The following is a 12,334-nucleotide window of genomic DNA, read 5'->3' as shown; positions in this document are numbered from 1 at the left end:
AAATGAGAGGATAATGGCGTTATTCACCATAATAGGAAATACATGATTAAGAGACTGATGAGAAATTATGGTGAATTTAAGGTACGTGTGGGATCTTCAAATGGAAAATTTTAGTAGGCAAATGTGTATATGAATATAGACCTCATGAAAGAGATAAAGAGGTAAAAAGTCAGTAAGATTCGATGATTGCTTATATGCAATTGGAGGGGATGGTTGTGAGATACTCAAATACAAGATAAAGAATGAGGAAAAGTTTCTTTCTCCCCCACCCCCACCCCCAAGAATGAGGAAAAGTTTAAAAGAGGAGTGAAATACTGAGTTTGACCTTGGACATGTTATAAATTATTGTGTGATTATTAAAATGTAAACTCTCATGATGCTCCAGACTGTCTGGATTCAAATCCCAGCTCTAGCACATGTTGAGCATCTCCCCATGAGCAAATTATATAACTTCCATGAGGCTCAGTTTCCTTATCTATATAATAGAATTAATATTAATCTTAACCCATAGAATAATTGCAAGAATTAAATGAGATAGCTTGTGGAAGGCACGAGAAGTAATATCTGGAGCATAATAAGTGTGAGTTATTATTTGGATTACTTGGAAAAATGAAAGAATTTGGGTCTTAAATGGTGAAAAATGTAGCTATGTGAAACTCTTCTTGTGTGAAGAAAACGTTCTTTGTTGTGTAGTTACCATAGAGAAGATAATCTCTCTATCTTTACTTTGGTCCATGTATCAAAATGGTGCAAAACAAGTAGTTTCCAATAGAAAGAATAACTGACATGCAGTCAAGTTTTTGAAATTCAGTTTGCAGTTGTTCAGAAATAGATGATAAGAAAACAAACTTGTGATTGTTTCTCAAGACAGGACTTTATTGTATCCATCATGACCATGTGGCTCTCTTGCTGTTTTCCAGGCATGGTAGATTATTTTGATCTCCAGGCAGGGTAGTTGGAAGACACCTTTTTCATTTAATGTCCTTAATCATCATTTCCTTTTTCTTACGAGTAAGTATTGCAGATCCAGAAGTGAGCCACCAAAGGGAAGAGAAAGCCTGGAATATGATGTTGTTTAGTCATATCCTCTGAATTACTGAGTCATATTGTTATATCTTTTTGTTTCTTAGAAGAAACTGCAAAGAAATGAGTATTTAGGCTTTCAAGGTTTTCTTGATCTTATCTTCTTAAATGCAAAAAATAAGTGGATTTTAAGAGAGGTGGATAAATTTTGAAGGTTTTTTTTTTTCTGAAAGAATAAATGAATCATATGGTCTGATTATTTAAATATCTACCTCTGGTGATAATAAAATTACCAGCCGATTCACATATCTCTTCAGATCTTTATTCTTAGAAGAACTAATACTTGTGTCTATTGCATCATTGTTCTAGGTACTCTGCATATTTTAATGAATTTAATGTGCACAACAGCTCTGAGGGTGAGGTAGGAGCTATTGTTACATACAATTTTAGAGATCAAGAAATTAATTTGCCCTAGTAAGCGGCAGTTTGACTCAAAAGTTTATGAGCTTAATCCTCATACTCTAATGTATATTATTTTAAAAGAATTGATGAAAAATCACGATGAGGGTTATAGATATGTATTTTGAGTTATAGATGTATTTTTAAAGAGTTTGAAAAAATATATATAAATATATTAGGAGCCTCATTACATATCTTTAGTAAAGGTTGTACAAAATCATTACAATTTTTAAAAGTATTTTACATGTCTTTTGGTATTCACAACAACTCTATGGGTAAAGCAGAAAACAATACTTTTGTTCCCATTTTCAAATAAGAAAATGAGATTCAACAAGTTTGCATGGCATATGGTAGAGTTGGGACAAGAATATAGATTTGTCCAGTGTCTTTCCCATCAGGCCATCTTCCTACTTTCATAAACAGTAATCCCATCGCACCTTTGCAGAATAGAGAAATCATAGGGCAAAATGTGACATTTTTTGAAATAGATGTTTTGCTGAACCACAGGTAAGTACAAAGTAAGGTAAACATTTACTATTGGTACTGAATTTAATACCAAATCTAAATTTCAAGTGAAGAGTAGCTAAACCATTTTATTCATTTACGTATATATCTGTCATGTATCTATCTATTGGAACTATAAGATCCAATCTTATCAATTCAGTTTTTCAAAAGGAACATTTTGGAAATTAGACTATCTTCATTGCCTGTTGCTCTTTTAAATATTTTTTTCTTAAATAAATTTAAAGTGTTTCTAAGAAGAATCAAAAATTGTATTTGATCTCATTTAAAGCCATTCTAAAAACCAATCTCTCCATGTTATTATTCACTGAGAGTAGTTTTGAAATAATTACTTATGATTGTATCATAGATTAGTACGGTTTATCCCTTTTTGTTCGTTTGTTTTTAAAATTCACGATACTCTTGGGAGTTTAATCACGTTGCTCCGCTACACATTGTGCATTAATAAAATAATAGTGTTTAGAACATTCTAGAGCTATCTTTTCCAAGTTGCTACTTCAATTCAGTAAACCAGGTTTCCTTCCAGTCATAGTGATTTTCTGGAACCTACTCTGAAAGTAAGAACAATAGATATCCCCTGAGTTTGTTACAAATCTGAGACATAACTATTGGAGAAAATTGATAAATGAGATATATAGAAAGGCAAATAAATTAAGGAAATGGATGAGGGTGGAGAGGGAAGTGGTAGCAGTAGCTAAAAAATTAGGACAACTTTTTTCTTGCTAGTTTACTCTTCCTGCAGAAAAAGTCTAATCAAAAATCTAATCAGTCTATGCTCTCAAAGGACTTAAGAACATGCCTTCTGGCTAGCAGCTTCATCCTTGAGTTAAATTTTGTCTACAGTGAAGCAGACCAGATAATGAAGGAAAGGCTAGCTAATGAAGTCACATAAAGTTGATCTATTTATTTTTTGTTTGGTTTTTTTGTTTGGTTGTTTTTTTTAATTTTTATTTTTTATTTTTTGTTTTAAGAATGTCAAAGTTATTCCAAGTTTATTGAGAATCCGAATGGTCTTACAGAAAATAAAGCCTTAGGCCCTGAGTTTGGAGCCACATTCAGTCAAGTAGACTGATGCAATGATAAGCATTGCACCACATAGAAATAAAAGGTGACCATGGCTTTTTTTTTTTTAAGATTTTATTTATTTATTTGAGAAAGAATGTGCATGTGCACACACACTAGCCTAGTTTTTGAGGGGGTGGAGGACAGAGGGGGAGGGAGGGAAAGGGACAAGCAGACTTAAGCTGAATCCTATGAGGGCCCCATCTCAAGATCCTGAGATCAGGACCTGAACCTAAATTAAGAGTTGGACGCTTAACCAACTGAGCCACCCAGGTGCCCTGTGACAGTCGATTTTTAAGTTGGTGCTGTAGTGTCCATGTATGTAATCACTCTATAAATTCCCTCACTCTGTATTATGCATGAGACAATCCTCTTTTTTACATATACTTCTCAGCATACAATCTTTCTTATTCTGACAGATATTTTTAAAATTTACCATATCTCCCACACCAAAATTGTGGTGAAGGTGAAGTAGTATAGCTGAGGGTAGTGGAGTATCCACCCTTCCTTGTCCATGTCCTCCTATAGACAGTCTTATATGTGTCTTCCTAAAAATCAAATAAATTCTCTGTTTGCCTATATTTTATTTAATTTTCTCTTTCTCCTCTATGTTCTTACAGCATTTAACTCATGCTTCTGCTATGGAATCTGTTATCTAATATATATGCTTTATATTTGTCTCTACTGCTTGATAATAGCCATCATATTATATTCATCTTCATATTGTTCTCTTACACCCAGCAAAATTACTCCTTGTGCATAGTAGACATTTAATAATTGTGAGATTAATCCATGAGAACACTATTTCCCTATATTTTCTTTACCTCTATTTTTTTGTGAAGCATATTTTCTTCTATTTTCCTTTTTAAGAAACAAAATTAGATTTTATTATTTGAAGAATGTGCTAAATCCTAGATCATTCCTTTCTTGATGATTAGTATAACAGTCCACCAACAGGAAGCCCCCAAGAGATTTTTAGAACCATACCTGAAACAGATACCAGAAGCAGATATCAATGAGTCTAGATATATGTCAGAAAGAAAAGTCATCATTAGTTGATTATCACTTTCTTTGCAAAATTTGTCCTAGTCCTGTTCTTGTAAGGTCCTGCAAGCCCTGTTCTTGACTGGCATGTTGATTAGCCTTAATGCTGTGGCTAGAGAACAGGGATGGTTAATGGTAACTATGGACATACTAGGCACTGTACTTTCCATATGCATTATTTCATTTAATCCTATGTGGTAGGCACAAAGAATGTAAGTGATTATCCCAGTATCACACATTAGCACGTGAAGGAGCCTGGCATCCAAACCCACATAGTTTGCTTCTAGCCCTTACACTTAACCACAACATATTCTGTTCCTGTCAAATTTCCCTTTCTGGAGAAAGAATGAATTGAAATGATAAAAGGCAAGTTGAATTTTCTCATGGAAATAAAATTAGTATGGAGCGTTATTTGCTAGGTACGTTTAATGGCCCTTTTCCTTATATTTTTTTAAAAGATTTTATTGATTTATTCATGAGAGACACAGAGAGACAGGCAGAGACAGGCAGAGAGAGAAGCAGGTTCCATGCAGGGAGCCCGATGTGGGATTCCATCCCGAGACTCCAAGATCACGCCCTGGGCCAAAGGCAGACGCTCAACTGCTGAGCCACTCAGGCGTCCCCCTTTACCTAATTTTTAATAAAAGTGACTATGAATATATTTAATGTATTGAACATATTTAACCTATTGAGTGCATGACACGTACCAGTATGTGTATGTGAATTAGGGCAACTAAGTAATGAAACATCTTAAATTATAATAAATGTACACTATTTCATTATACTGTTTGGAAGGGTTCTTATCTTCTTAATCTGTGCCTTATTTTCTACAAAGCAGAAGAGGAAGTAATAGTTTTTACTATAACTATGATATTCAGAAAGCCTTCTCTGGTGGGATATTTATAGACATTCTCAAGGAGGATATTGTGAATACTGGGCCACTTCATAGATTTTTGCAGTTTTTCTTTTCATTCAACAAAGCTTCCCATAGAAAGAGCAAATAGAGAAGATCAAATTTTTAATTATTATATTTTATACATCTTTCAAAATGAAGATCGATTCTTCTTTTATTACTTTTCTAGATCTTTCTATCCTTGACTTATTATTTCATTGTCATTCATAACTTTATCTTAGCTGAATTTTTAACTATTTAATTCTTTACCACAATTTCACTATACAGTTGATCTTCGAATAACATGGGAGTTAGGGGTACCAATACCCAGGCTGTTGAAAATTTCTGTATAATTTTTGTCTCCCCTGGAACTAAATCGTTAATAGCCTATTGTTGACCAGAAGCCTTACCAATAACATAAATAGCCAATACATATTTTAAAAAAAATTTTTTATTATTATTTATTTATGATAGTTACAGAGAGAGAGAGAGAGGCAGAGACACAGGCAGAGGGAGAAGCAGGCTCCATGCACCGGGAGCCCGATGTGGGATTCGATCCCGGGTCTCCAGGATCGCGCCCTGGGCCAAAGGCAGGCGCCGAACCGCTGCACCACCCAGGGATCCCGCCAATACATATTTTTTATGTTACATGCATTAGATGCTTGTATTCTTAAAGTAAGCTAGAGAAAGGAGTTATTAGAAAATCATAAGGAGGGGATCCCTGGGTGGCTCAGTGGTTTAGTGCCTGCCTTTGGCCCAGGGCATGGTCCTGGAGTCCCGGGATCCAGTCTCACATTGGGCTCCCTGCATGGAGCCTGCATCTCCCTCTGCTTATGTCTCTGCCTCCCTCTCTCTCTGTGTCTCTCATGTATAAATAAATAAAATCTTTTTTTTTTTAAAAAAGAAAATTATAAGGAAAAGAAAATACATTTATACCACTGTACTATAAAAAAATCTGCATATAAGTAGACCAATGCAGTCCAAACCTTTGTTGTTCAAGGGTCAGCTGTACAATATATTTTAACCCTGAAAGCATTAATGGTGTTCAAACTGAAACATGACTCAGATTGATTCTGAATCCAGAAACATAAAACTTTTAATCTTGCTTTCAAATCCTGCATTTTGTTTTCTGATTGTGTATAATGCTAATTTTCAGATGGGTAATTTTGCCCCCTGGGTTCGGTCATTTGACAATGTCTGCAGATATTTAGCTGTCAGGACTTAGGGTATTACTGGCATTTAGTGAGTAGAGGCCAGAGATGCAGCTAATCATCATTTACTCCACAGGAACCTCCCCACCCAACTCCCCCAGTTATCCCATCCAAAATATCAAGAGTGTTGAAGATAAAAATCTTGATTTATTCACACCCTTATTGAGAACATTGCTTTGCTACCTTTTCAGCTACTCTGAAGGATTTTTAGACATTGTACAGAAAAGTTAATAAGTCTGATTTGTGAGGGAATTTTTACATTCAAACGAAAGTCATGCTTCAAAGTCAAAGAGACAGGGGATCCCTGGGTGGCTCAGCGGTTTGGCACCTGCCTTTGGCCCAGGGTGTGATCCTGGAGTCCTGGGATCGAGTCCCACGTCAGGCTCCTGGCATGGAGCCTGCTTCTCCCTCCTCCTGTGTCTCTGCCTCTCTCTCTCTCTCTCTCTCTCTATGTCTATCATAAATAAATAAATAAATCTTAAAAAAAAAAAAGTCAAAGAGACAGAAGGCAAGAATGAAAACTAGACCCTAGCTTGAGGAGCTTGTTTTTTTCCCAGGAGAAGGAAGTTTTTCCATAATGAAAGCAGGAAAGAAGGAAACAATGGGTGAAGGTGCAGATAATGTTGAAGATGTGCAGATATAAATTTCCAGATATTTGTATCAAATGTCTTCTGTTCACTCTTGAGATAGGAGGTTAGATTATCTGTTGGGAGACTGAAAGGTAGTAGTGGTAAACTAGGTTTGAGAATAATAGAAGTTGTGGGGATCCCTGGGTGGCGCAGCAGTTTAGCGCCTGCCTTTGGCCCCGGGCGCCATCCTGGAGACCCGGGATCGAATCCCACGTCGGGCTCCCAGTGCATGGAGCCTGCTTCTCCCTCTGCCTGTGTCTCTGCCTCTCTGTGTGTGTGTGTGACTATCATAAATAATAATAATAATAATAATAATAATAATAATAATAATAATAGAAGTTGAAATAGCTTCTGTAGAGAATGGGCAGTGGCTGGGTTTGAAGCTAAAGGGACAGGTGCATCTTGATTCAGAGAGCTCATAAACTTTGTGCTGGAAATAAACAAGGGCTCATTTCTTGCTGAGTAGACTAGAATGCAGGGCAGAGTTTTAGCTATAGCAAGGCACTTGGGAAACCAATAGAAAACTAAGGAGAAGCACAACTGGACAAAAACAATGATAGTTAAGGGAAACAATTGTATCTTGATGGACACGGGAGGTCCCAAGTTTATGGTGCAAGATTGATTCTTAGTCCCAGCTGCAGATGGGAAGGGAGGTCTTACTCATGTTTCAAGCATTAGCTCCACACTTACTAGAATAAAGTGTAGCGTGTTGTTGTGGATGCTCAATAAATATTTGTTGAAATGAATAAATGCCACATACTGTACTGGGCACTGAAGATATATACATTGCTAAAGAAAACAGTCTTTTCTTGTATAAGCTGGTTTGATTCATATTTTTGGCCTTTTGAGACTGAAAGAGAAATACATGATATAAGCAAGAAGCACAGTGTTCTCTAGCCAAAGGAGGGCCATTTGATCCATTCTCAAGAATTCAGAGACATATTCCCAGAGGAAGTGAGATTTGTACAGTATGTCAAAGATAGGGCAGTATCACTTTATTCTTGTAAGGATGGGTCCATGTGGGCTAAGGTAGGCAGAAATTCACCCCCTTCCCTGAATTCCTTTACCTTCCTCACCAGAGAAAAGTTGTTCAGGTCTGGAAAATCCAACAGAAGCTTCTAGTCTGGGTAAGCTTTACACACATTAATTGTGAGCCACCTCCCTATCTTAAATACTTTAGCAAGTACCATATGTAGAGATTCCAAAGTTAAATTGCACTAAATTAAGGTCAGTTGATTGAAGATGAGATGAAAGTCCTGAATTTGGGGTGGGAGACAAGGATTTTATGTTAAGTATCATCACTTGAGTAATGTTACTAACCATTGCAGGGGAGCTGTTGAATATTCCTACTTCAGTTCCCTTTTAGGCAGCATGAAATTTGTATTGTTTCTCATGTGATATTAATCAGTACCAAAAAAAGGACTCAGAATGCTTGGAGCAAGGAGTACTAAGAAAATTCATTTTCTTATTCGAGATACATGTTCAGGTACATTTACTGGAAAACACATTTCTCTGTACTAACCCGTAATTTAGATATTAGATTATAGAGCAAAAATAGCTGTATTTTTCTAATGAAATAAAAAAATTTTTTGCTCCTTCAGGCTTATGTTTTAAATTGTTGGACTTAATTCTTGCTAATGTGTCTTTTTTACGTTAGATGTGGTATACATGCTTTAAATAACCTGATAGTTATTAGAATATTTCCCAGGGAATCTGATTCATAAAATGAGGCTGAGGGAAAGACAGTCCTTTGTTTGTTTGTATCAGATTCCAGAAATCTACTAGTTCTGAGGAAAAAGCTAAAAATGTATTTATTTGTAAGTTATTTTATGTTTTTCAAGACACTTTTTAATCATATATTAATTTAATCATTCCTCATAATCATTCTGAGTTAAGTATTATAATTTTACCCATTTTTATACTTTAAGAAAGTAAGGGGGTTAAAGAGCTTGGCCAAAGACCCAGGAGTTACTGGGGTACAATCAAGTTACATGGGTTGCCTCACTCACAAGGATCAAGTCTGTGCTAGCTAGCCTCCTTCTTGTGGAAAACTGCTTCTCTACCTTCACCTCCCATGTATGTTCTGACTAGGAGCTGCCTCATCTTGTGACCTCAATTCCCTGGGCAACACTAACTGACCTTGGAGTGGCCACTTGACCTAAACTGGACTAATAATAACTCTGCTGGCCCAGCTCATGAATACATGAAGGGAGCCTAGACAATTAGAACCTTACCTCACTTTTTTTTTTTTCAACCTGGACAAAGAGAGGCATGGAGGTAGGTGAGGGAGGTGATGTGGAGAGAGGTTTCTCATCTCTGTCTCAGATGCTGTCCTCTGGGAGCCAGAAGAAGCCACTGGAAGTTAACCCAGTAGGCTCATCGCGAGTGCTGGTCCAGGAGAAAGAAGCTGACAGACAGAGAGGCACCTGGCAGCACTCATCTCTCTGATCCAGCTTTCCTTCATGACAACTATGTTTTTAACCTGCTGCCTGTCTGGTTTCCTGAACCAATAAATACCTCCTCTTCCTTCTGACTAAGCTAGTTCTAGCTGGGTTTTTGCAACTTCCCACAAGGTCCTGACTCACACAACTATGAAGAGGCAGAACCAGAATTCAAATGGATTCTCTTTCCCCCATTTCCATGCTGTTTCTACCAAACTACAATATCCATCATGCCTCTGTTCTGGGGTTCTTAAGTCCTTCTGGAATTAATGTTCACGTACACTGGGCATAGTAGATGAGTTGTGCCAGGTGCAAGTTTCTGGCTTTCTGTCTTGGCTGTCATGATTTATGCTTCCTGAAAATTCCAGAGTGGTATTTCTGGTAAGAAAAGTTAAACAGCCAGGTGGACTCAGGATAAGATAAGTTCTGGGCTGAAGGAAGTTGTTCAGATTTTGTACATTTAGAGCTGCCTGGAACTCTTTTTGTTGGGTATCTGATCCCATTTTCCCCCTTTCAGTGAGAAAAGCCAAAAAAGTGGAAACATGAAGGTTTTTGTCTGTGTCTCTCTCTGCCTCTCTCTCTGTCATGAATAAATAAATAAATAATCTTTAAAAAAAAGAACTATACCAGATCATTTGATGTAATTATACCCCTTGCTCATTGTATTCACTAGAGTCAAATAACTGATTCTTCCTGAATGACAGGAGGCAGTTCTTCACTCTTCTGAATTCATTATGTATGTTACCACTGCATATTCCAACACCTTTTATTTATTTTTTTAAAGATTTTATTTATTTATTCATGAGAGACATACAGACAAAGGCAAAGACACAAGCAGAGGCAGAAGCAGGCTCCCTGCAGGGAGCCCGATGTGGGACTCGATTCCAGGACCCCTGGATAACGACCCGAGCCAAAGGCAGACTCTCAACTGTGGAGCCATCCAGGTGTCCCTCCAACATCTTTTAAAATCTTATCTCTAATCCATTCCACTTGTTTTAAGAAAAATCTTGGTTATTCAGATGTCATGGAATCCTTGACCCAGATTCTTATTCTCAAATAACATATAGATTTACACTAAAAAAGCATGTGCATTTATAGACATATAATGCATGCATTATATACATATAATTAATCTAGACTTTATCTTTAATAAATTACAAGATAATTTATTAAAAAAGTAAGGACACTCAATTAAATAATTTTTTCAAGCCTTATAGTTCTTATTATATTCTTCAAATAACTTTGTGATTGATAAATCTTTTTAAATTCATTTCAACTTAGAGGAAAATAAATTCATTTATAAGGACTACATTATGCTCTCTATAGTCACAAATTAATATATTCATAGGTTATATCATTTATGACAAGAAAACATCTCTGCTTAGTTCTTGGCCATTGGGTAGGGCCATTTTCATTGAACTAATTGCATAATAGCAACGACAACAGTAACAACAACAAATACTGATTCAATATAAATATTTAATGAAGAATACTAAAGACAAAACCAACCTGAGTTCCATAATTCAATTAAGAGAGTGAGCAAGATTACAGTGAAGATTTTTAGAAGGTCAAATCAAATTCTGCTTGTGTTCTCACTGACCTGCAATGCTGTGTGACAGGATTCAGTGCCAAGTCAGTTTTAGCTGTCTCTTTTTTCCTTACCATGCTCGCAGCTTCTACTGCCATAAGTAGAGGCAATAAAAGGCAATACAAGTCAGAGGCAAAAACAAAGGGAAGCAGACACTTGCTTGAGTTTTCGAGTTTCTCTTCATCCTGGTTTATGTACTTTCTGTGAATATGTATGTGATTTCTTTTTCTTTGCCAAGTCACCTGATTTCTCAAGTCCTGGCTTAGGAAATGTGATGAGTAGGGAGGTGTGCCATTGGCTCACAGAAAACTGTGTTACAAGTGCCGTTTGTTTTATTTTTACTGAACTAACTTTAATATGCCATGTAATTACAAAGCTTGATTATTTATATTCTGAGGTTAACAAAGGTAAGGATTAGTCTATTTTTTTAATTCCCATTTCTCCTAGAGCAGTTCTGCTTTGCTAACCTCTTACATTCCAAGATAGCATTTGCCAGGACAATGATTGACATTTTGATATCCGATGCACAAATGATCTCTCCAGAATAACTGGAAATTTTAATATTTTGGGGTTCTGAAATAATCCATAGAGGTAAGCTATAGAATTTGGTGTAGAATTTGTTTTTCCCCCAAGAGAGACAAAATGCTGATATTTATCTAAATTTAGTGGATGATTTAGAAGAATTTAAGAAATCACTTCTTCCTAAAGAATTTGTTAAAGGCTCTGAGTAGCTGAAAAGTCAACAACAAAATTACTCTCAATATTACACACGTCCACACTTTCCTCACTTATAAAAACCAAATTTAATTACACATCAGATACTGCACTATTTGCTATATATACATTTATTTTTTATATATACATAATTTTTAGTTTATTTTATTAAAGATTTTATGTATTTATTCATGAGAGACACACAGAGAGAGGCAGAGACATAGGTAGAGGGAGAAGCAGGCTCCAGGCACAGAACCCAATCCGGTACTCAATCCCAGACCCCGGGATCATGCCCTGAGCCAAAGAAAGACGCTCAATTGCTGAGCCACCCGGGAGTCCCTATATATGTAATTTTTATACATATATTTCCTTTGCTTAAACTTCACAGCAATGTGCACGGATTAGGCATAACTACCCCTCTTTTGCAAATGAGAAGGCTGGGACTATGCAATTAAGTATCTTTCCCTCACTCGCAGCTAATAAACAACCAGGACTACACACCTAACCCCTATGTTATACTCTTTCCTTTAGGGGGGCTTATTAAAAATAGCAATAAAACAAATTTAAAATTTGACATTCTGCAGTATTGTGGGAAGGAGACCCGCCTGGAGCTCTATTTCTTCCTCATCACTAATCTGCATCCTAGTAAGTGAGGGCATTCTTCCTAAACTATAGCTCCAAACTGTTATATTTGGTGAGAATTCTTTAATTATACTAGCAGATTAGGACGTGAATTCATAAATATACTG

At 36.4% G+C, this 12,334-nt stretch overlaps 1 long non-coding RNA gene across 1 annotated transcript; it reads right to left on the bottom strand.

Annotated features, from left to right (window-relative positions):
- Positions 1-855: 855 nt before the first annotated feature.
- Positions 856-11,675, bottom strand: LOC121493229. The gene is made up of 2 exons (XR_005988419.1): positions 10,884-11,675; positions 856-1,058 (listed from the first exon to the last, which is right to left on the bottom strand). It is a non-coding gene; the product is annotated as an uncharacterized LOC121493229 (long non-coding RNA).
- Between the last annotated feature and the right edge of the window lie 659 nt (positions 11,676-12,334).

This window comes from Vulpes lagopus, chromosome 6 (genome assembly GCF_018345385.1).
Source record: "Vulpes lagopus strain Blue_001 chromosome 6, ASM1834538v1, whole genome shotgun sequence".
In the NCBI taxonomy this organism is placed as follows: Eukaryota; Metazoa; Chordata; class Mammalia; order Carnivora; family Canidae; genus Vulpes; species Vulpes lagopus.
Note: the sequence above shows the minus strand (reverse complement) of the source record. Positions and strands in the feature narration are given on the sequence as shown.